This window comes from Pan paniscus, chromosome 2, assembly GCF_029289425.2.
Source record: "Pan paniscus chromosome 2, NHGRI_mPanPan1-v2.0_pri, whole genome shotgun sequence".
NCBI classification, from domain to species: domain Eukaryota; kingdom Metazoa; phylum Chordata; class Mammalia; order Primates; family Hominidae; genus Pan; species Pan paniscus.
This window is the reverse complement of record NC_085926.1, coordinates 36,057,149-36,078,194: the sequence shown is the minus strand read 5'-3', so window position 1 is coordinate 36,078,194 and position 21,046 is coordinate 36,057,149. Positions and strand designations below refer to the sequence as shown.

At 36.1% G+C, this 21,046-nt stretch overlaps 1 long non-coding RNA gene across 2 annotated transcripts in view; it reads right to left on the bottom strand.

The window, feature by feature from the left end:
* Nucleotides 1-8,219: 8,219 nt before the first annotated feature.
* Nucleotides 8,220-21,046, bottom strand: part of LOC134729949 (uncharacterized) — a 224,230-nt gene continuing 211,403 nt past the window's right edge. For both annotated transcript variants that reach the window (XR_010111524.1, XR_010111523.1), the window contains one exon: nt 8,220-10,355. This is a non-coding gene — a long non-coding RNA (uncharacterized LOC134729949). The remainder of the gene's footprint in view (nt 10,356-21,046) is intronic.

Sequence of the window (21,046 nt, the reverse complement as noted above, 5' to 3'; positions counted from 1 at the left end):
GCAAGGGCAGGAGAGCCTTCCTGGAGAAGTGAGGATCAGGCTTTGGTGTACCTTAATCATTCTTTTCTGGGGATTGGCCCCACCTTGGGGGCCCTATCTTGTTCCAGTCTGTGGTTCTGGATGTCTGCCCATACCTCTTTCCCTCTGATCACATTGGCTCAGAAACAAACCCTGATTCCTAGCATTCTGCTGGGCTTTAATCGTGCTACTCCCAAACTAAAATTCTTCCACACTGTCATCCTATGTATGGAACTCATTTTGTTCTCTTAGGGTTCAGCTCAGACCCATCTGTCTGACTCAGATCCCCAAAACTTGTGTCTCTCATGAGTGGTACTTACTATTATTTTTTAATTTTTAATTCTTGTGGGTACATAGTAGGTCTATATATTTATGGGGTACATGAGATATTTTGATACAGGCATATAATATATAATAATCACAATGGGGTAAGTGGGGTATCCACCCCCTCAAGCATTTATCAATTCTTTGTGTTATAAACATTCCAATTATACCCTTTTAATTATTTAAAAATGTACAACAAATTATTGCCGACTGTAGTTCCCGTTTGTTCTATCATATACTAGATCTCATTCATTCTAACTATTTTTTTCCCTATTAACTATCCCCACTATCTCCATCTCCCATTACCCTTTCCAGGTTCTGGTAACCGTCATTCCACTCTCTATCTCAATGAATTAAATTGCTTTAATTTTTAGCTCCCACAAATGAATGTGCCTGGCTTATTTTACTTAAGATAATGACCTCCAGTTCTATTCATATTGTTGCAAATGACAGGATTTCATTGTTTTTACAGTTGACTAGTACTCCATTGTTTATATGTACCACATTTTCTTTATCCATTCATCTGTTGATAGGCACTTACTTTGCCTCCAAAGCTTGCCTACTGTGACTGGTTCTACAATAAACATGGGAGTGCAATCTGTCCAATATACAGATTTCCTTTTGTTGGGGTGGGGGGTATATGCTTATCAGTGAAATTGCTGGATCATATGGTAGTTCTATTTTCAGTTTTTTGAGGAGCCTCCATATCGTTCTCCATAGTGACTGTACTAATTTACGTTCCCACCAACAGTGTATAAGGGTTCCCTTTTCCCCACATCTTCACCAGCATTTATTATTGCCTGTCTTTTGGATAAAGACATTTTAACTGGGATGAGATGATATCTCATTGTAGTTTTGGTTTGCATTTCTCTGATAATCAGTGATGTCGAGTGCCTTTTCATGTGCCCGTTTGACATTTGCATGTCTTCTTTTGAAGTGTCTACTCAGATCCTTTGAACATTTTAAAATCAGACTATTATCCTTTCCTATACAGTTGTTTGAGCTCCTTGTATATTCTGATTATTAATTCCTTGTCAGACGGGTAGTTTGCAAATTTTATCTTCCATTCTGTGGGTGGTCTCTTCACTTCATTGATTGTTTCCTTTGCTGTGTAGAAGAATATCATTGTGTTTTGATAAGGATTGCATTGACTCTGTAGATTGCTTTGGGTAGTATGGACATTTAAAAAATATTGATTCTTCCAATCTATAATGAACATGGAACATTTTTCTGTTTTTTCTGTCATTTTCAGTTTCCTCCATTAATGTTTTATAGTTTGCATTATAGAGATCTTTTACTTCTTTCGTTAAGTTTATTCCTAGATATTTTATTTGTAGCTATTGTAAATGGCATTACTTTCTTGATTTCTTTTTCAGATTGTTTGTTGTTGGCATATAGAGGTGCTACTGACCTTTCTATGTTGATTTTGCATCCCACAACTTAACTAAATTTGTTTGTCAGTGTTATTACCTCTCTAGGGTGCTATTTCAGGTGTGTGAGATTACACGATTCAGGAGTCAAGATGCCTGGGTTCAAAACCTGGCTTTCCTGTGTTCTAACACTAGTTACTTGTTCTCTTTGACAGTCAGTTTGCAAATCTGTGAAATGGACCTTATATTTCAATATTTATTGAGTTATGACATGAAAACATACATGTAAAGCCCTCTATGTAATGTCTAACAAATGCTTCAAGTAAATTAACCAACCAAAGAAAGGTCAGTGTTTGAATTAAAATTTGAATCTGTAAACTTCACTGGAATATTCTATAAATATATAGACCATTACAGGCTGACACAGATTATTATAAACAATATTATGGGCTACTCAGTATGCTGATTGCAGAAAGAACTCCCAGTGACCCCAATTTATTGCTGTTCTTACTAATCACTTGACATTTCTAAGAAAAGTGTTAATTAACCTTACCCTAGTCAGTAACTTTAATGCTGCCCTGCAAATTCTCTGTAGTGCTTCTGCTAGGTAGTATATTAGTCCTAGCCAATGCTGAGAAAGTTTGCCATTGCTCAACAGCCTACTTACTGGGGGACAAAGAGGCTCACATATGTACGTGCAAATGTTTTGTGAATCATCCTTTAAGTGGACGTATGTGTAGTTTGAAAGATATGGCACAAGCATTAGGACACTCCTCTCTGAAAATAAATTGGTCTCTGATGAGTGGCAAAATATCACTGAGACATTTCTTAGTCCAAATTCAAAGGATATATACATTATCTCTACCAGATGAGTGTGATGTGCTTTAAATCAGGAATTCTTCTCAATGTTCTTGATTTTTTTGGGGGGAATTACAAACAGATGTACATATGTGTATGTATATACATATATGTGTGCATCAGTATATATAGTGTTGAGTTTTTTGTGTATGTGTTGTTTAATTTTCTAATATAGCATGGTGAAAAGAAATACAGAAAAATGAATTCAGAACACATAAACTTCTAATTCTGCATTTATTATCCATGGAAAGTTATATACTGAGTTTTTGATAAAATAGGCATAATTATTCATGATTCACGAAGTCTTGTTAAATAGTTACTATATGTCAAGAATTATGCTGAGTCATTGTGAGTATTGAATAAATAATGTAATTATATACAAGTGTGTTTAATGGACTGAAAAGTAATAGGTAGATATTAAGTATCATAATCTTTTTTATAAGCATGTATAAGTAGTTATAAATAAATAGCATAAATTGTTAAATAAATTATTAGATTTATTTTCTAAAACAAAAATGAGGTTACATGATTAAACATCAGGTAATAACAGAAATGAAAAGTATACACAAAAAAGTACTATTAGTGAACATTTGCTATAATCCAGGCATTGTGGAAAGTATTTTCACATTATGTCTTATTGTTAAGAATGTTGTCTTTGAAGGCAGATCACCTGGGTTTCTGGGTTTAATTCCGTCTCTCTTTTTAACTAATCCTCTGGGCAAGTTATTGAACATCTTCCTGCCTGTTTGTTCATCTGTAAAATGGGTTCGTAACAGTATCTGCCTCATGGAGATAAATGAGCTGGTATATTTAAGGCACTTGGAGAAATCTCATCTATACACAACAACAGGAAAATAAATATTAGCTAAAGTTATTTTATTATTTAAAAGAACTATTCTGTATTCAAAAGAGGATTTATTTCATGTGTTTGTGTGGTGTGTGCATCTGTTTTGTGTGGTAGGCAGAATTTCTTAAATGGCCCCTGAAAGATGTCCTGCCTTCACCCTTGGAACCTATAAATATGATGAGATATTACTCTCATGATGACATATGGTTATATGGCACTGTTATCATAACATGGGGAGATTAGGCAGGTGGGTCGAATCTAATGACATGAGCCTTTAAAATCAGGGAGTTTTCTCCAGCTAGTAGCAAAAGAAGAAACCAGACAGATTTGCAGCATGAGAAGGACTTGATGAGCCATTGCTGATTTAAAGGTGGAGGAGGTCACATGAGAAGGCATGTGGGAGGCTTTAGGGAGCTCCACGAGGCTTCTCTGACAGCAAGGAATTGGGGACCTTAGTCCAACAACCACATATAATTAAATTCAACAACCACTAAACTCAGAAGAGAGCTCTTAGCCCCAGATGAGAAACGAAGCCCTAGCTAATACCTTAATTTTAACCTTGTGATATACTGAGCAGAGAAGTCAGCCACACTATCTCAGCCTTTTAACTTCCATAACTGTGAACTAATAAATAAGCGGTGTTTAAGCTGCTAAATTACTGCTAATTTCTTGTGCACAATACAAAGCAAATAGAATGTATTTTCCTCAGAAATCTCCTCGTTCATTCTGGAGACTTTCATTTGATGTTAATTAAAATAACACCACTAGAGTTTATATTTTAACAGTATTTAAAAAGGTTTTCCTCTTGATATTATTAATTTTGTACTATTAAGGTAAGACTAATACTTCAATGGCAAGGCATTCTAATTTCTGATAAAGCATCATGCTAAACAGGAATAGCTCTTCTATTGCTGCATTCTCTTCCAAGCCTGCGGGAGATGTTGACAACCAGTCACACACTGAACTCAGAATTTGTCTTTGAAGCTTTGTCACACATTGGTCAGGGTTTGCATGTGAGTTGAAACCCATATATATATAGTAGTTGAGGTGAACGTCATTAGCTTTTTCAGAACCATAAACATTTAATTTTTTGAAACCATATAAAGCATAATCAGCAGTATTGCAATCAATATCCTCTGACAACAGTGGGGCTTCGGGAAGATCCCTTGAGATGAGTCCAAATGGTTTAGGGAATAGATTGTGGTCTGTAATTGCAAAATTACCCTGCATATATGTGTGTAGGTTATAGGGCTTTCTTCTTAGCCCCACTGCTGCCTACAGTTATGCTTCCTTCTGCATGGAGGAAGCCACTTCTAGTAGATGAAAAAGAAGTGAACACACAGAGAAAGACAAAAAAGAGAGAAAATTGAATGAAGAGAGGAAATAAAAAGCATAAAAAAAGGGGAGGAAAAGAGAAAGTCATGATAGTGTTTGAGTGGGTCAAGCTGCATTGCTGGTTAGATCCAGAGTCACTGGTAAATGCAGCAACATCAGCTATCCCATTGCCGTATCCATGCCATGTTGTAGAGTAGAGGGAAGTAGCTCACACAGACAAGGAAGTGTTAAAGGTTGCCTTGGGAGTTTCTCAGTTTACGGTGAACTCATGAGTTTGTTGAATTATGAGCTCTTGTTTAGACATTATTTGGTTATATATGATAATCATGAAAATTTATGAGGTGATTTTAGGGTTTTTTTGGTCAACACAATGAATGTTCATTATCTTTGTGTTTTATTCTTGTGCAGACTTTTCAGCCCTGAAAAGCAGAAGGGACATATGATAAGTATCATGCTATACTCTTCATTCCTGTGACTCACCCAAGAGGTGAACACTGAAGTGACACTGGGTTCCATGAATGCATGCCAATGGGTGGGAGGGTGTTTTAAATTTTTAAAATATTTTTGAAAAATTTTTATAAGGGTTTTAAATTCACAGAAATATTAGAAATATAGGACAGAGACTCCCCATATGCCTCACACACGGTCTCCCCTATTATTACTATCTAGCAATAGTATGCTACAGTCCATGAACACAGAGCACCTGTCAGTTTATTTAGCTCTTTTTATATTTCTTTAGTTTTCCGAATATACATCCTGTACATATTTTGTTAGAATTATGCCCAGGTTTTCAATTTTTTGGTTCTATTGTTAAGTGGTATTGGTTTTTTTGATGCCAAATTCCAATTGTTCTTTGCTGTTATATAAGAAAGCAATTGGTTTTTGTACATTATTTTTGTATTACATGCTTTTGCTATGCTCATTTATTAATTCTAAGAAGTTTTTGTTGATGTTTCTGGGATTTTATACATAGATAATTATGTTATTTTTGAATAGACAGCTTTATTTGTTCCTTTTCAATCTGAATGCCTGACTTCTTTTTCTTGTCTTACTGTGCTAGCTAAGAAAACTAGTATTACATTCAATAGAAATGGTGAAAGAAAACATCCTTGTCTTCTCCTAAGGTTTGCTCTTTCACTTTCTCTGCAAGAGCCATGAAGGTATCTTTCTCAGATCTTCACCTTGAGAATCTGGAAAGCTTCCTGGAGGTAAAGCCCATGCAAATGTGGGGGTTCCTCTACAACTGCTGTCACCAGAACTTACACACCCTGGTCTATATTCAGCCTCCAGGAATTCATCACAATTACCATTTCAGCGTTTCTACTAGTTTATAGCTGTAGCAAATTCTTGTCCAGGTAAGAAGATTTCAGCTATGATTCTCTGGATTCATCTGTCTCTCTTGACTTCAGGGTGGCAATTTACCCTACAACCTCAGTTCTCCAATGGGTCAAGAAAAGTCATTGCTTTTCAGTTTGTTCAGTTTTTAAAATATTGCTATTATAAGGATAGGAGTGATGACTCCTACACTCTTTACATGACAGAGCTGAATACAGAAGTCCTATAGTGGTTTACTTCAAGCCACACTACACCTCACATTAAAGAGTATGCTCTCTTCTCTAGAGGTAATCTACTGTGCATTTTGAAATCCCATGGCTGATTCTGAGCTAAGCAATTCAGAGAAGAATCCAGGTCCTCACACTCTCCTTAATGGCTTCTCACTTAAGTGCCCACTTAAGTTACAGGGCCTTTATTTGCCAGTAAGGGCATCCACCCCCACCATGCTTCTGATATATTGTTTACTGCTCCATGCCCACTACCAAGAGGCATATAGTGAGTGGGTGGTTAATTATTTAAGAAGCAAATAATTACACTAGGGCCTATGCCTGAACAGTCTATTGAGGAAAACCTCAGAGTCTCGCTAGGTGGTCTGCTCCAACTATTAAAACATTCTACCCTTTAGAAAGCAGAATTCTGCTTCTTTGTAACTCAATTGTCCTAATTCTGAGCAATTGTAGCTTATCTGAGGTCCCCAGGTGAGCCCTCAGTGGCTTCCATGTCACATTTCCTGGTTGAATACCTCAATTTATCCAGCTGTTCTCCATATAACCTGGTTTCTATTCTGGATAATCTCCTTTGGGTAACCTCTCATTTTTTCTCTCAATGTCCCATTTATGGCATCATATTCAGAATTAAATATAACCAGGAGTACTGAGGGCTTGTGGATTAGTCCTACATGTAGTTGGGTATGCTGTGTTTCAGACACCGCCTTTCTGCTATCTATGACTGTGAGACTTGTTTTATGGTGACTTGAAGTTAAATTTACATGTGACAGAAATAGGCATCATCTTGCTATGCCTCATTTATTATTCTTTAAATAATATGTAAACATATAATGACCATCATGGTTATAATCCTTATTTTACTGATTTTGAAGAGTGAGGGTAGAAATCTTTATAGAGATGACTTAGCCTGAAGAATCTCCATTTGATTATTATTATTTTTTCTTTGCTGAAAGAAGAGTATTTTTTACTGTCTTTTTCAAATTCAATTTCATAAACCAGTTCAGTAAGCCATATTTTTCTAAGCCAACAGGGATAAAACTATTCTCCAGTCCATCTCCTCACAAAATCTTTTTGATTTTAATGAATTCAGACAGAAAGAATCAAGAATACAAAAGCATTATGCATTTCATCATCTGAGTTTTGTTCATGGCTAACAGCCATTCTTGGATTGAATATCTGCTACCTGATGGTTTTTATAAGATTACCAGGGCCACTATAGGACTGTAGGGTTCAAATATACTTCATTCATTCACTCATTCATTCATTCATCAAATATACAATAAGTTAACATTCCAGGGGAATAGACAGATGCTTAAATAATTATTTGGGAATAAAGTTTCCATAATAAGTGAGGCTATTTGTTTAAGCATCTCAGAGTCTGTGAGTGAAATGTAATTTTGGCAAGAGATTCTTACATTAAATTGCAAGCCATATTAAATGACCAACACTTTTAGAACTGTTTTATATTTCAGAATTTGGGGACCTAAAGTTCTCTCTCCCTGGGGAGTTCTTTCCTATCCATCGCTCATAAATCTGCATGGTGACTCCTTTTTTGTTTATGAAACTTGGTTTATTTGACTTACTTTCTCTTCTTTGTGCTTCCTCTACATCGGAGATTTTTCTCTTTATAATATCTCTAATGTTTCATTGCAGTAATTTATAAGATTTTCTTACTCTACTGAGCTACAAATTTCCTTCAGATAGTACCATAATATATACCTCACAGTTCTGGTTCTGAGCCCCTACTTACTTTAAGATGATTAGTATGTCCTCAATAATGCTCAGTTGAATAAATAAAACTCAAATCTATAAATATATAGAAATGTTTCTGCTAAACCATCCCAGGCAAAGGAACTTCTTGCATGAAAGAGAATTCAAGAGATCTGTTATTTAGATGGGAAAAATACATATTTATTCTCACGAACATCTAATTGAAATTTGCCACTTCATTCAGTTATGAATGTAAGTAACAAATCATAGTAGTATTAGCAGTACCCATAACCTTGTCACTAATACAAATGACAGACATTTTCATATTTTATTACAGTTGTTAAAGAGGTATCAAAATATTATTTATGCTTAATGCCATTTGTAATTATGTTATTTATTATAACTTAATGACAGGCCTTCATATTTAATACAATAATAAAAGGCAACTATGTTACTACATCATAGATTTTTTCTTCAGTTCTTTGATAACTATAATGTAACTATTTTCTTGGTAGTGGTATGTATTTTATTTTATGTCTTTAGAAACTTTATTCTGAGAAAAGAGTTCATAGGCTTAAATAGACTGAAGAATTGTTCTATGGTACGAAAAATTTTAAGTGCATCAAGCCATATTATTTTCATGAAAATTCAATACAAAGCAAATTATAATTCAATAAAACAAATTTTAGCATATGCATCCTCTCTTTTCTATATTTTTAGGACTTACCCTTGTACCCTCTTTGAGATGCCCTATATTCATATTTATCTATCACCTCCCCCAAAACGAGTCTGGTCTCAGTTATTTGTTTCTGGTGACATATTGATTATCCTTGAATTACATGAATTCTAAAGAGTAATGCTTCCCAGGAGATGCTTTTCCTTTTTATTATGGAGTAAAATATGCGGCCACTGTTTAAAATGATTTTACAAAATAGCTCAATGATGTCAAGTTTAGAGAAATAATTTTTAGAAAGGCAGAACATAAAAACATATTTCAATAAGTTAGGAATGTCCAACAATATTCAATCTGATAATTATTGTATTTTCAAAATTAAAAAAGTTTTAAAGTGAAAACAGTGGTTTTTACTACCACATTACAAGGATAACATTTTGTTCTAACCATTGGGAGCATGCACACCTTCAACAGAGAGTAATTCTTCCAAGGTGTCCACATTGCCTAAACCTATGGAACAACAAATAGGAACAGAAATAGAACAATACTATTTTGGAAGAAAATACTCTCAGGATCAAATTTTAACAAACTTAGACATAAAAACTGAAAGTTGATTGTGATATCAGCTCTGATATTAAAAAGTGAGATTGAAACATGGATTGATAAGAGATACAGGGCACATGCACCAAATGATGAGGAAGAATCATGCCTAGACATGGGAAGGACAGGAAGGTAAAAGAGGGAAATGGTTAATAAATTAGGAAACTTCATAAAGGGAATTTTCTGCCAACTTTAAAAAGAATGCAGAGTATCGCTGAAGCCATCATTGGTCTAGAAGCTTCAGGAAAGCAATGCTATTGGAATGAAATGCAACTTTAGGATCTGAATGATGGAAGATAATCAAATAGTATAAAAAAGAACAAGTTTTTAGTGATGTCACTTGAAGTTCAACAAAACACACTTGTTTTTTGCTGTTGTTGTTTTGTTTTTGTTTTTGCTTTTTAGAGATGCTTCCCTATTTGCTTGCTCACTCTGGGCACCAGACTCTTGACATTTGTATCCGTTCAGGGACCCAATAACATGGTTGCCAAAAACAGTAATTTTAACACAAGAATTTATGGAAGATGGCAATAGGACTTGTTAAAAATGATTAAGTTTCCTTTAGTAATACACTAATAGGGTTTGCCATCTGTACATAGAAAATAAACTATAAGGGCTTTACATTGGATTAATTGCCTGTTACCAATCATTTATGCATAGGTTATAACTATTAAATGTCATGAAGGGCATTAGGCTTATTAAATGTACAGGTTTTCCATATGGCTCCTTTTTTTCTGAATTGTTAGGGGTTGGTGAAGACTGAGCTAGAACATGGCGGGGCTTCGAGAAATAGTACTATTGGTTATATGGATAGAATAGCCATGTTCCACATGTTGACCATAAACTAGCTCTCAAAGGAAAAGGATCTTCAAGAAAGTCTAAATGGCTTTCTGTGTGAAGAATGAGCTCTACATTCTCCCCAAGGACCAAAATGATTGAATCATTTTTCCACTGATTCCCCTCAAACACATTTGATTTTTCTTTCCCAGCCACTCCTCCAGTTCAAGTTCTGGCTCCAGCCCAAATGCAGATGCAAGCAGGATTCCAGGGTTGGAGAGCTACAAGGAATGAAAAGAAATACATGTTATATGTTGGGAACCTATGCAACAAGATGTAGAGGAAGAAGTTAAGCCTGGAGTGTGTGTTATAGAAGTGTTTGCTGGTAGGCTGAAAATAATTGGAGAAGGTGTGATCTGAGAGAGCTGAAAAATGTGAACCCAAGATGAAAGAGGAGAAGGCTCTTAGAGTGGGGAAAGGGCTAGAGAAATTCTTATCCTTTGCCCAGAAAAGATTAATGACTGTTGAGTGTAGATGTTTAGTATGGCTTCCACCCTCTTCCCTTTTAAAAAATACAGCTTTATTGAGGAATAATTGACACACAATAACCTGCATATATTTAAGGTGTAGAATTTGATAAGTTTTGAAATATGTATACATCTGTGAAATCATCACTCCCCAAAAGTGTCTTCATGCCCCTTTGTAACCTCTTTCTCCTGACCCTCACTGCCACCCCAACTCTGTCCCCAGGCAAACACTGATCTATTTTCTGCCATTACAGATTAGTTTGAATTTTCTAGAATTCCATATAAATGAAGTAACATGATATGTTCACCCTTTGAGTTGACTTTTTTCACTCAACAGAATTATTTTGAGATTCATACATGTTTTTGCATGTATCAATAGTTCATTTTTTATTGATGTATAGTATACCACTGTATAATGATATTACAATTTGTTTATCTATTCACTGGTTGATGGATATTTGGGTTATTTTCAGTTTTTGGCTATTACAAATACAATTCCTATGAACATTTGTGTACATGTCTTTGTATGGAAATATGCTTTCATTTCTCTTCAATAAATACCCAGGAGAGGACAGTATATACATCATACAAATATATAGGCTTAATTTTTTAAGAAACTCCCAAACTGCTTTCCAAAGTAGTTATATAAGAGTTTTAGTTCCTCCATCTCCTCACGAACACTTGATATGATCTTTTAAATTTTAGCCATTCTAATTGGTGTCTAGTATTTTGTTACTGTATTTTTAGTATTTTTAGTTTTGTAGTTTTAATTCTCATTTCTCTAATGATGGATATTGACTATCTTTTCAAGTACTTATCTGAAACCTGTGCATCTTCTTTAATTTTTTTTATTTGCTTTTAAAAGTTTTTTAAAGAGATGGAATCTCACTTTGTTACCTAGGCTGGGGTGCAGTGGCACAATCATAGCTCACTGCCACCTCAAATTCCTAGGTTCAAGCAATTCTCCCACCTCAGCCTCCCAAGTAGCTGGGACTAGAGGTGTGTGCCACTATGACTGGCTAATTTTTAATTTTTTTGTAGAGAAGGGTTCTTGCCATCTTTGCCAGGCTAGTCTGGAACTACTGGGCTCAAGTGATCATCTCACCTTGGCCTCCCAAAGTTCTGGGATTACAGGTATGAGCCACTGTGCCAGGCCACTTGTGTACCTTCTATGGTGAAGTTTCCATTTAAACACTTTGGCCATTTTTAACTGGTGTTTAATTTTAGTTTTAATTATTTTTTTGTATTCCTCTTAAGTTTTGAGAGTTTTTTTTTATTATACTTTAAGTTTTAGGGTACATGTGCACATTGTGCAGGTTAGTTACATATGTATACATGTGCCATGCTGGTGCGCTGCACCCACTAACTCGTCATCTAGCATTAGGTATATCTCCCAATGCTATCCCTCCCCTCTCCCGCCACCCCACAACAGTCCCCAGAGTGTGATATTCCCCTTCCTGTGTCCATGTGATCTCATTGTTCAATTCCCACCTATGAGTGAGAATATGCAGTGTTTGGTTTTTTGTTCTAGCGATAGTTTACTGAGAATGATGATTTCCAATTTCATCCATGTCGCTACAAAGGACATGAACTCATCATTTTTTATGGCTGCATAGTATTCCATGGTGTATATGTGCCACATTTTCTTAATCCAGTCTATCATTGTTGGACATTTGGGTTGGTTCCAAGTCTTTGCTATTGTGAATAATGCCGCAATAAACATACGTGTGCATGTGTCTTTATAGCAGCATGATTTATAGTCCTTTGGGTATATACCCAGTAATGGGATGGCTGGGTCAAATGGTATTTCTAGTTCTAGATCCCTGAGAAATCGCCACACTGACTTCCACAATGGTTGAACTAGTTTACAGTCCCACCAACAGTGTAAAAGTGTTCCTATTTCTCCACATCCTCTCCAGCACCTGTTGTTTCCTGACTTTTTAATGATTGCCATTCTAACTGGTGTGAGATGGTATCTCATTGTGGTTTTGATTTGCATTTCTCTGATGGCCAGTGATGATGAGCATTTTTTCATGTGTTTTTTGGCTGCATAAATGTCTTCTTTTGAGAAGTGTCTGTTCATGTCCTTTGCCCACTTTTTGATGGGGTTGTTTGTTTTTTTCTTGTAAATTTGTTTGAGTTCATTGTAGATTCTGGATATTAGCCCTTTGTCAGATGAGTAGGTTGCAAAAATTTTCTCCCATTTTGTAGGTTGCCTGTTCACTCTGATGGTAGTTTCTTTTGCTGTGCAGAAGCTCTTTAGTTTCATTAGATCCCATTTGTCAATTTTGTCTTTTGTTGCCATTGCTTTTGGTGTTTTGGACATGAAGTCCTTGCCCATGCCTATGTCCTGAATGGTAATGCCTAGGTTTTCTTCTAGGGTTTTTATGGTTTTAGGTCTAACGTTTAAGTCTTTAATCCATCTTGAATTGATTTTTGTATAAGGTGTAAGGAAGGGATCCAGTTTCAGCTTTCTACATATGGCTAGCCAGTTTTCCCAGCACCATTTATTAAATAGGGAATCCTTTCCCCATTGCTTGTTTTTCTCAGGTTTGTCAAAGATCAGATAGTTGTAGATATGCGGCGTTATTTCTGAGGGCTCTGTTCTGTTCCATTGGTCTATATCTCTGTTTTGGTACCAGTACCATGCTGTTTTGAGAGTTCTTCATATATGTTGGATAAAAATATTTTATGAGATATGTGAGTTGCCATTCTTTCTTTCAATCTTTGGCTCATCTTTTCATTCCCACTGCAGATCTTTGGAGTTCCTTTTCTATTGTGTGGCTCTCTCCTCGTCAGTGCTCCGTCTTGTGAGCTGTAGCTGCCTTGTTAACGCAGACTGTCAGCTCCAGGAGTCCACCTGGCCCAGGCTTGATTCCCCACTCATCTCTATGGCCTAAAAAACCTCTGAAAATAGTAAAGTGGGCAATTATAGGATCATCTCAATTGCTTTCCATTTCTTAGAAGTTACTGTCATTCCTTGCTTGATGTCTAATGTCTTAAAAACTGTAGTTTTATATATTTTGTCATTTTTTTTTTGTTCCTTCAGGCAAGAAGACAAATCTGCACCTTACTATTTCATAGTGGCCAGAACCAGAAGTCAGAGACCAATTCTGGGAATGGATACTGGATACTATAATTGCAATTAAAAAACAGTCTGTTGTTTTCTGCTGCTATAACAAAAAAATACCATAGACTAGGTAGCTTAAACAACAGAACCCTGGGATAATGCACCATAGAAATTAATAATATAAATGAAGGATACATGTTTCTTTTGTAAAGTGGAATAAAGATAGATAGATACTCAGGCAGAAGTTTTAGGAAAAAGAAGATATGGATGTTGAGGAGCTAGAAATTGATTATTTTAAATTGCCCTTGCTCCTATAATCCTTGGGATAATTTCATGTACTCACGTTGGTATCCAAGTTTGAGGAACACTACTCTCTGCAAGACAGAGATAGAGCAATGGAAATTAACATATTATATGGAAGAGGCAGTACATTGTTGCTCTTCTTGGGCCAGAATTTGTGAAATGTGAGGCCTAGAGCCTTTCATTAGAAGTTGGGAAATTGGTCTCTGACTTCGCTAGCAGTGGGATCTTCAACCAAACACTCTGGTTCTTGAGTCTACATTCCCATCTATGATATAAAGGTAGTCAAGTCTCTTACAGCTTTAATTTTCAGTGGCTCTAGTTTGAATTGTAGCATGCAATTCAATATGGGGAATTGGCATCTAGGTAGGTTATGGAGATCCTTGAAGGTCAGGTAAAGAACACTAGGCTTCTAATATTTGACATTTTATTGGGCTTCTGATGGGAATCATTATTAATGATCAGTAATTGAATGGCAAGAATACATACAACCACAGGGCTCAAAAGCAATAGAAAGGATTTGAGGATTATAAGACATTTTCAGTTATCCAGGGTCTGGCCCTAACCACTAATGAGAGTAATGGAAAAAAAAGGCATAACAATAACATTTGTGCTTTGGGGTATACACTATTTAATATTCACTCAATAATCTTAAACAATCCCCCAAATGTGATTCAGCTAGTTTCATTTCATAGATTAGATTAAAAATATATATTAGAGAGGATGTAAATATGCTGGTCAAGGTCACACAGTAACTACATAGAGGAACCAGGACTCAAACTTAGGGGTGCATCTTATCCTAAACCCCATGGTCTTTACATTACAATTATTGCGTCAAGTATTCTGTGTTGTGAGCCTGAGCACATGGATTTGAGCAGGACCTTGTTCTGTATTCACTTCTTTTAAACACTTTTAAGCCTTATAATCCATAATTTTAATTTAACTCATTGTCATTATAAATGAGGTCTAGACAAGGTGCCTCCTGTAAGCTCTAGGAAGGAAAAAAAGGGTAATTATTTTGGGAAGTCACACTCAAGAAAAACTACAAACTATAGGAAGATTTAGAATAAACACAGGATGGTTATGTACCAAATCACCATCAGTCTTTTTCTACCCTGTAAGAGACAATAAAAACAGTCTGTATTTGACAGTCTTGCACCTAACTTTAAGCATTCACAGACTTCTTATTTTACTGTTTCCATGACAACACATGGCATTTTAGGTATGTTTTTCAAAGAAAGGTGAAAATTACTCTCAGTGTTAAATTGAATTTTCTCCTTTTCCTCACCTATTTTATTCATAGATACTTAGAAGGTACAGCAATTTCACATTCCTTTCAGAATTTCAGTGCCATTTTTCTACATTAGATGCAGATTAAATGATTTCAACTTCAATTCCTTATTCTGAATCCAGTATTTTTATATAGAGAAAAAGTTTTCTTAAGATTGCTCTATTCAACAAGCAATATTCATTATAATAGGAATGTTCCACAAAATTGTATTCATTTTTTGTAACTTTCAAATTTGTAAGTGCTCAGTATTTTAGACACTCACTGCTAAACTTGGATGTAGTTCTCTATTTGCTCTACATAGGGTTTCTCTTTTATTCCATCTGCTAGTAAATAATTAAATGAGGAAGGAATCAACAAATACTTGGGAAGGAATTGAGAATTGAATAAATAAGTATTTTTGAAGTAATTTTTAAAATTTAGAAAACAGAAACATTCTTTTAGAGTGAAATATTTGATGGTTAAAAATAATTTATTTTGGGGATGAAAAAAGACTGGATATTTATTGAACATTTGTAGTTGTATTAATCAGGATTTTCCAGAGAACCAAGCCATCAGGTGTGTGTGTGTGTGTGTGTGTGTGTGTGTGTGTGTGTGTGTGTGTGTAGAGAGAGAGAGAGCTTGGTTGAATTTAGTGAATTGGCTCACACAGTTGTGAAGGCTTTGTAAGTCCAACATTTGTAGAATAGGCTGGCAAGCTGGAGACCCAGGAAGGGTTATAGTTTGAGTCCAAAGGTGGTCTGCTGGCAGAATTTCTCTTGCTGAGAAGAGGTTAGTATTTTGTTCTATTAAGACCTTCAACTGATGGAATGAGGTCCACTCACAGGATGGAGGGTAATCCACTCTACTCAATATCCACTGATTTAAATGTTAATCTCTTCCAAAAAAAAAATCTTCACAGAAACATCCAGAATAATGTTTCTTCAAATATCTGGGCACTGTGGCCCAGCCAAGTTGAACATAAAATTGACCATCACAGTATATTGGGCCAGGCACTGTTCTAGGGGCTGGTTTTTAAAAGATGACCTTGCAGAACCAACCCAGTACAGTGAAATCTTTTGGCTTCTACTTCCAATCATGTGTCCAGGCATATTGATTATGTGTTGAATACTTAGAATGTGCCAAACATAGTTGCTGCCTGTGGGGATTAGTCTAATGGGGGAATTATCATATCTTAGAAAGCCACTGGGAATTGTTGTATATCTTAAAGAGATTAAGCCCCTTGCTTGGCATCAAGTGCTCTTTAACATTGGAGACAATATTGCTTAGAAAGCAGCTTTTTATATTTGTGTGGCATTTAATAGTATCCCAAGCACATTGATATTTATTGTTTGGTTTGAGTATCACAACAATCTGTGACCTAGAAAGGATGACATTTCATTCTCACTTGACCAAAGAGGAGCCTGCAGCATTATCCTTCTGAGCTAGCAGTGACATCTCCAATCTCTTGTTTCTAGACTCCTCATGGATGTTCTAGGAGTGACAGTGATTTCCTCAGGGCTACACACTTATGAGAAGAAGCCAAAACTTTGATTTCTTTTTGTCTATGTCTGGAATTTGTGTTCTGTCAGCTTTTATATATTATTTTCACTGTGTGTGTGTGTGTGTGTATGTATGTGTGTGTGTATGTGTATGAGTTGAGAGACATTCTCTGTTTCTTGTTTTCAAAGCCAAACCCAGAGAATTCGGAACTAACAAACATCCTCTCCAGCCCATTCTCTGTGGGCCGCCCTAATAGCTGCTTTCACAGGATTATTTCCCAGCTGGGTAGTTTCCAAAAGTATATATACTAGGAACAAAGATTTTCATCCTGCTTTTCAGATCCCTAATAGTATTTCAAAGCCTGAAAACAAAAGGAATGCACAACTGGGTGATTAAGAAATTTGAATTGAGTGGGAAGTAAACCGAGATAGCTGATGAAATGAAAATGGAAAGGAACTTGCATTTATGTCTTTGGTTCTCTCCAATTAACACTTTTATCCCTTCTAGTGTGCATGTGCCCAAGACCTTCTCATCACCCTACAGTTAACTCTTCCTAAAAAGGAAGGCACTTTTGAGGCTGATTTAACCTGATTCATCCTCTAGAAGTAGCAAATCTTAAGGCAGAGGCAGGGCAATGTGGTAGGAGTAGGCATTCTGGGGTCAGGTAGATTGCCATTTATTTTATGGGTGATTATTAGAAAGTCACACAGAGTGTGATGTTCCCCTTCCTGTGTCCATGTGATCTCATTGTTCAATTCCCACCTATGAGTGAGAATATGCAGTGTTTGGTTTTTTGTTCTTGCGATAGTTTACTGAGAATGATGGTTTCCAATTTCATCCATGTCGCTACAAAGGACATGAACTCATCATTTTTTATGGCTGCATAGTATTCCATGGTGTATATGTGCCACATTTTCTTAATCCAGTCTATCATTGTTGGACATTTGGGTTGGTTCCAAGTCTTTGCTATTGTGAATAATGCCGCAATAAACATACGTGTGCATGTGTCTTTATAGCAGCATGATTTATAGTCCTTTGGGTATATACCCAGTAATGGGATGGCTGGGTCAAATGGTATTTCTAGTTCTAGATCCCTGAGGAATCGCCACACTGACTTCCACAATGGTTGAACTAGTTTACAGTCCCACCAACAGTGTAAAAGTGTTCCTATTTCTCCACATCCTCTCCAGCACCTGTTGTTTCCTGATTTTTTAATGATTGCCATTCTAACTGGTGTGAAATGGTATCTCGTTGTGGTTTTGATTTGCATTTCTCTGATGGCCAGTGATGGTGAGCATTTTTTCATGTGTTTTTTGGCTGCATAAATGTCTTCTTTTGGGACTGTTGTGGGGTGGGGGGAGGAGGGAGGGATAGCATTGGGAGATATACCTAATGCTAGATGACAAGTTAGTGAGTGCAGCACACCAGCATGGCACATGTATACGTATGTAACTAACCTGCACAATGTGCACATGTACCCTAAAACTTAAAGTATAATAATAATAAAAAAAAGAAAGTCACACAATACCCCAGAATCCCAATTTCTTTATCTTGTGAGGATTAAATGAATCAATGCATTTGTGTGTGCCTATAGTAGGTAACGCTCAGTACTCTTAGCCCTATTTCACTTTAAACAAAAAAGGATGCCAATTATTACAAAATTTTAAAGACCCTAAGATATGAAGAGAAGAATTCTGGCACCAAAGCTTTTACTTGTGGAAGGGGCCTGCTGGCCATGTCCCTCATCACACATCTGACCTACCTTCAGGACTGACTCAAGTCCTTCAGTTACATTCAAATGAGTGACCTACTCACTCAAGGCAGATATAAGGCCTTCCCCAAAATTACTGCTACATACTGCTTTGGTTTTACCTAGTGTTTATCTCAATGGAAATATTGAGTACTAGGGACTTTTCCAAACTGAGAAAAACTGCTGCTTTTAAAGGACTTCTGTTTTCCTGGGCAGTTGCAAATTTGAAGGCAGAATTTTTATTTGTTTTTGAGACAAGGTTCCAGGCTGGAATGCAGTGGTGAAATCATAGCTTACTACAGCCTTGACCTCCCAGGCTCAAAGGATCCTCCTGCCTCAGTCTACCGAGTAGCTGGGACTACAGGTGTGCACCACCACACCCGGACTTGAAGACAGAGTTTTGAAGTTCAGGATCTGCTCCCTACTTTTAGTTTAAAATAGTCCTTTTGGTCATAGCTATGCTGCAATGGGTTATGTTCCATTTGTAATAAGGAAATGTTAGTTTCTAGTTTGTCTGCTTTAGCATTACCAAGTTCTTTCCATTTCAAAGTTGCTTAATTTTTCTTCTTTCACAGGGAGTTATTTTTTTTAATGGGTGGAATTTTTATTGTTTATGACTATTAAGTTGATAAAATTTAAAATTATAAAAAATTTTAAGATAGTATAAAAAATCATGTATACCCTTGACATTGCTTCAGAAATTTCTTATATTTTCACTCTCTCTGGCTCTCATTTGGTCTCTGAAACATTTGAAATTGACTAGGATACTTGTAACCTCTTTACTTCTGAATACTTCAGTGTGCATTCCCTAAGGAAGGACAAGCACTTTCCCTTAACATCAAATGTTCACCCACTAGTTTTGGCACTCACTTGTGATTTCCTAACTCCATCATTTCATCCATATTTATTAATCAGCAGTCTACTGAAAGGAAGAGTTTGTCCCTTATTAATTATTTATATCAGTATGGGCTCATGGATTTTTATCTTATTTGGTGGGTTATAATCCATTAGTAATTTCATTTATTTTGATTTTCAAATTATTTTAGATTTGGCTAGTGGGAAACACTTCACTATAGCTCTGATGTGTTTTTGCCATGTGCTCATTTGTTTTTAGCATGCACTGGCTTGACAGAATGTCTCCAGGTTCATCTTTTACGTATGCTGCCTTACCCTGGGAAGCAGCCTTTTATCCAAGGAGTCCTGGCACTAGGTATACTCGTTGCTAACAGTGTATCATTGCTTCTAGATCCACTCAGCAACAGAGCTAGTAAATATCTTTATTAATTATAAACTTTGTGTTAATTCAATCCCAAGCCAGCACCACCCCGGGTATATTCTAGTCTCTTTTCTTATCTGTAACACGCTTCACTAACATTGAGAAACCTGGCTTTCATTATCCTAAATACATTGACTCATTTGATCAAGCCTGTAATACAGTGAAGGCAGCAAGAAGGGCAGAAAAGCAAGGTCTTTAACATCTGTTGGTCATGGCTGCCACTCTAGAAAACCACACTGATGGCTGAGAGGAAACACTACCTCCATGTCGCTTAGCCTGTTCCTTCTTTTCAAAGAGAGATTATGGGTGGTGTGAAATGTTGTGACTCCCAGTTTGACAGTCCATGTTACCATTGTCACCACTAGGCACCACAAGTAGAGACAGTGTTTATCACATTTCCAGGCCAGAGTTTCTTTTCTTTTTTTTTTTTTTTTTTTTTTTTACCAAAGCTGTACATATATTTTAAACATGAAGATATTTTGGAAAATCAGGTCTAAGTTTTCTTTCTCCAAACAGGTATGTTTAAATTCTTTATAATTTTTTTCCATACAAGAGAAACTTTTTCATGGTACAAAGGATGAAGGTAAATTACAGTCCTATAGGCGATGAAGGTAAATTACAGTCCTATAGGCGATGAAGGTAAATTACAGTCCTATAGGCAGTCCTGTTAGAGTGACTGTTCTATACGTATTATTGACCATTTTAAATGTACCCTTCCCCTAATGGCCTTTTTTATTTGTTTATTTTAATGTATTTAATCTGTGCCAAGAGAAAGCTATAAAGCTTTTCTATTCTCTGAATTTTTTTTTTCCCATTTCTAGGGAGCCTAGAATAGGTATTGTTCCTTAAAACTGAGGATGGGAAAAAGAAGCCTCATTCTTAGATGCAATGGTATAAATTCTAAGGACATTTGATGGGGGTTCATCTGATTCTGTTAACTGGTTAACAGAGTCTATTGCTCTACATTTTGATGAAAATTATCTAAAGCAGCAGGCTATATCTCAAGAAGAAATGTGTGATATCAGAATCTATTTTCTCCATCAAATTCAGATCTCATCCAAGGGACCAACCCAGTAAGACACACCTCTTTCCCAACAAGGAGACTGACGGTCCTAGAATCTGTGAGGTATTTATTCAGTATAAAATTATGAGGCCAAAGGGGAATCTGAAGCACAAAAATATTTTCAAAATTATATAAAGAAGGTTAGAAAGTACAATCAAGGTTTTGGTTTGAAAGGTGAAGACCAAAAATGGGGAGAGAAAAAATGAAGTCAGCCAT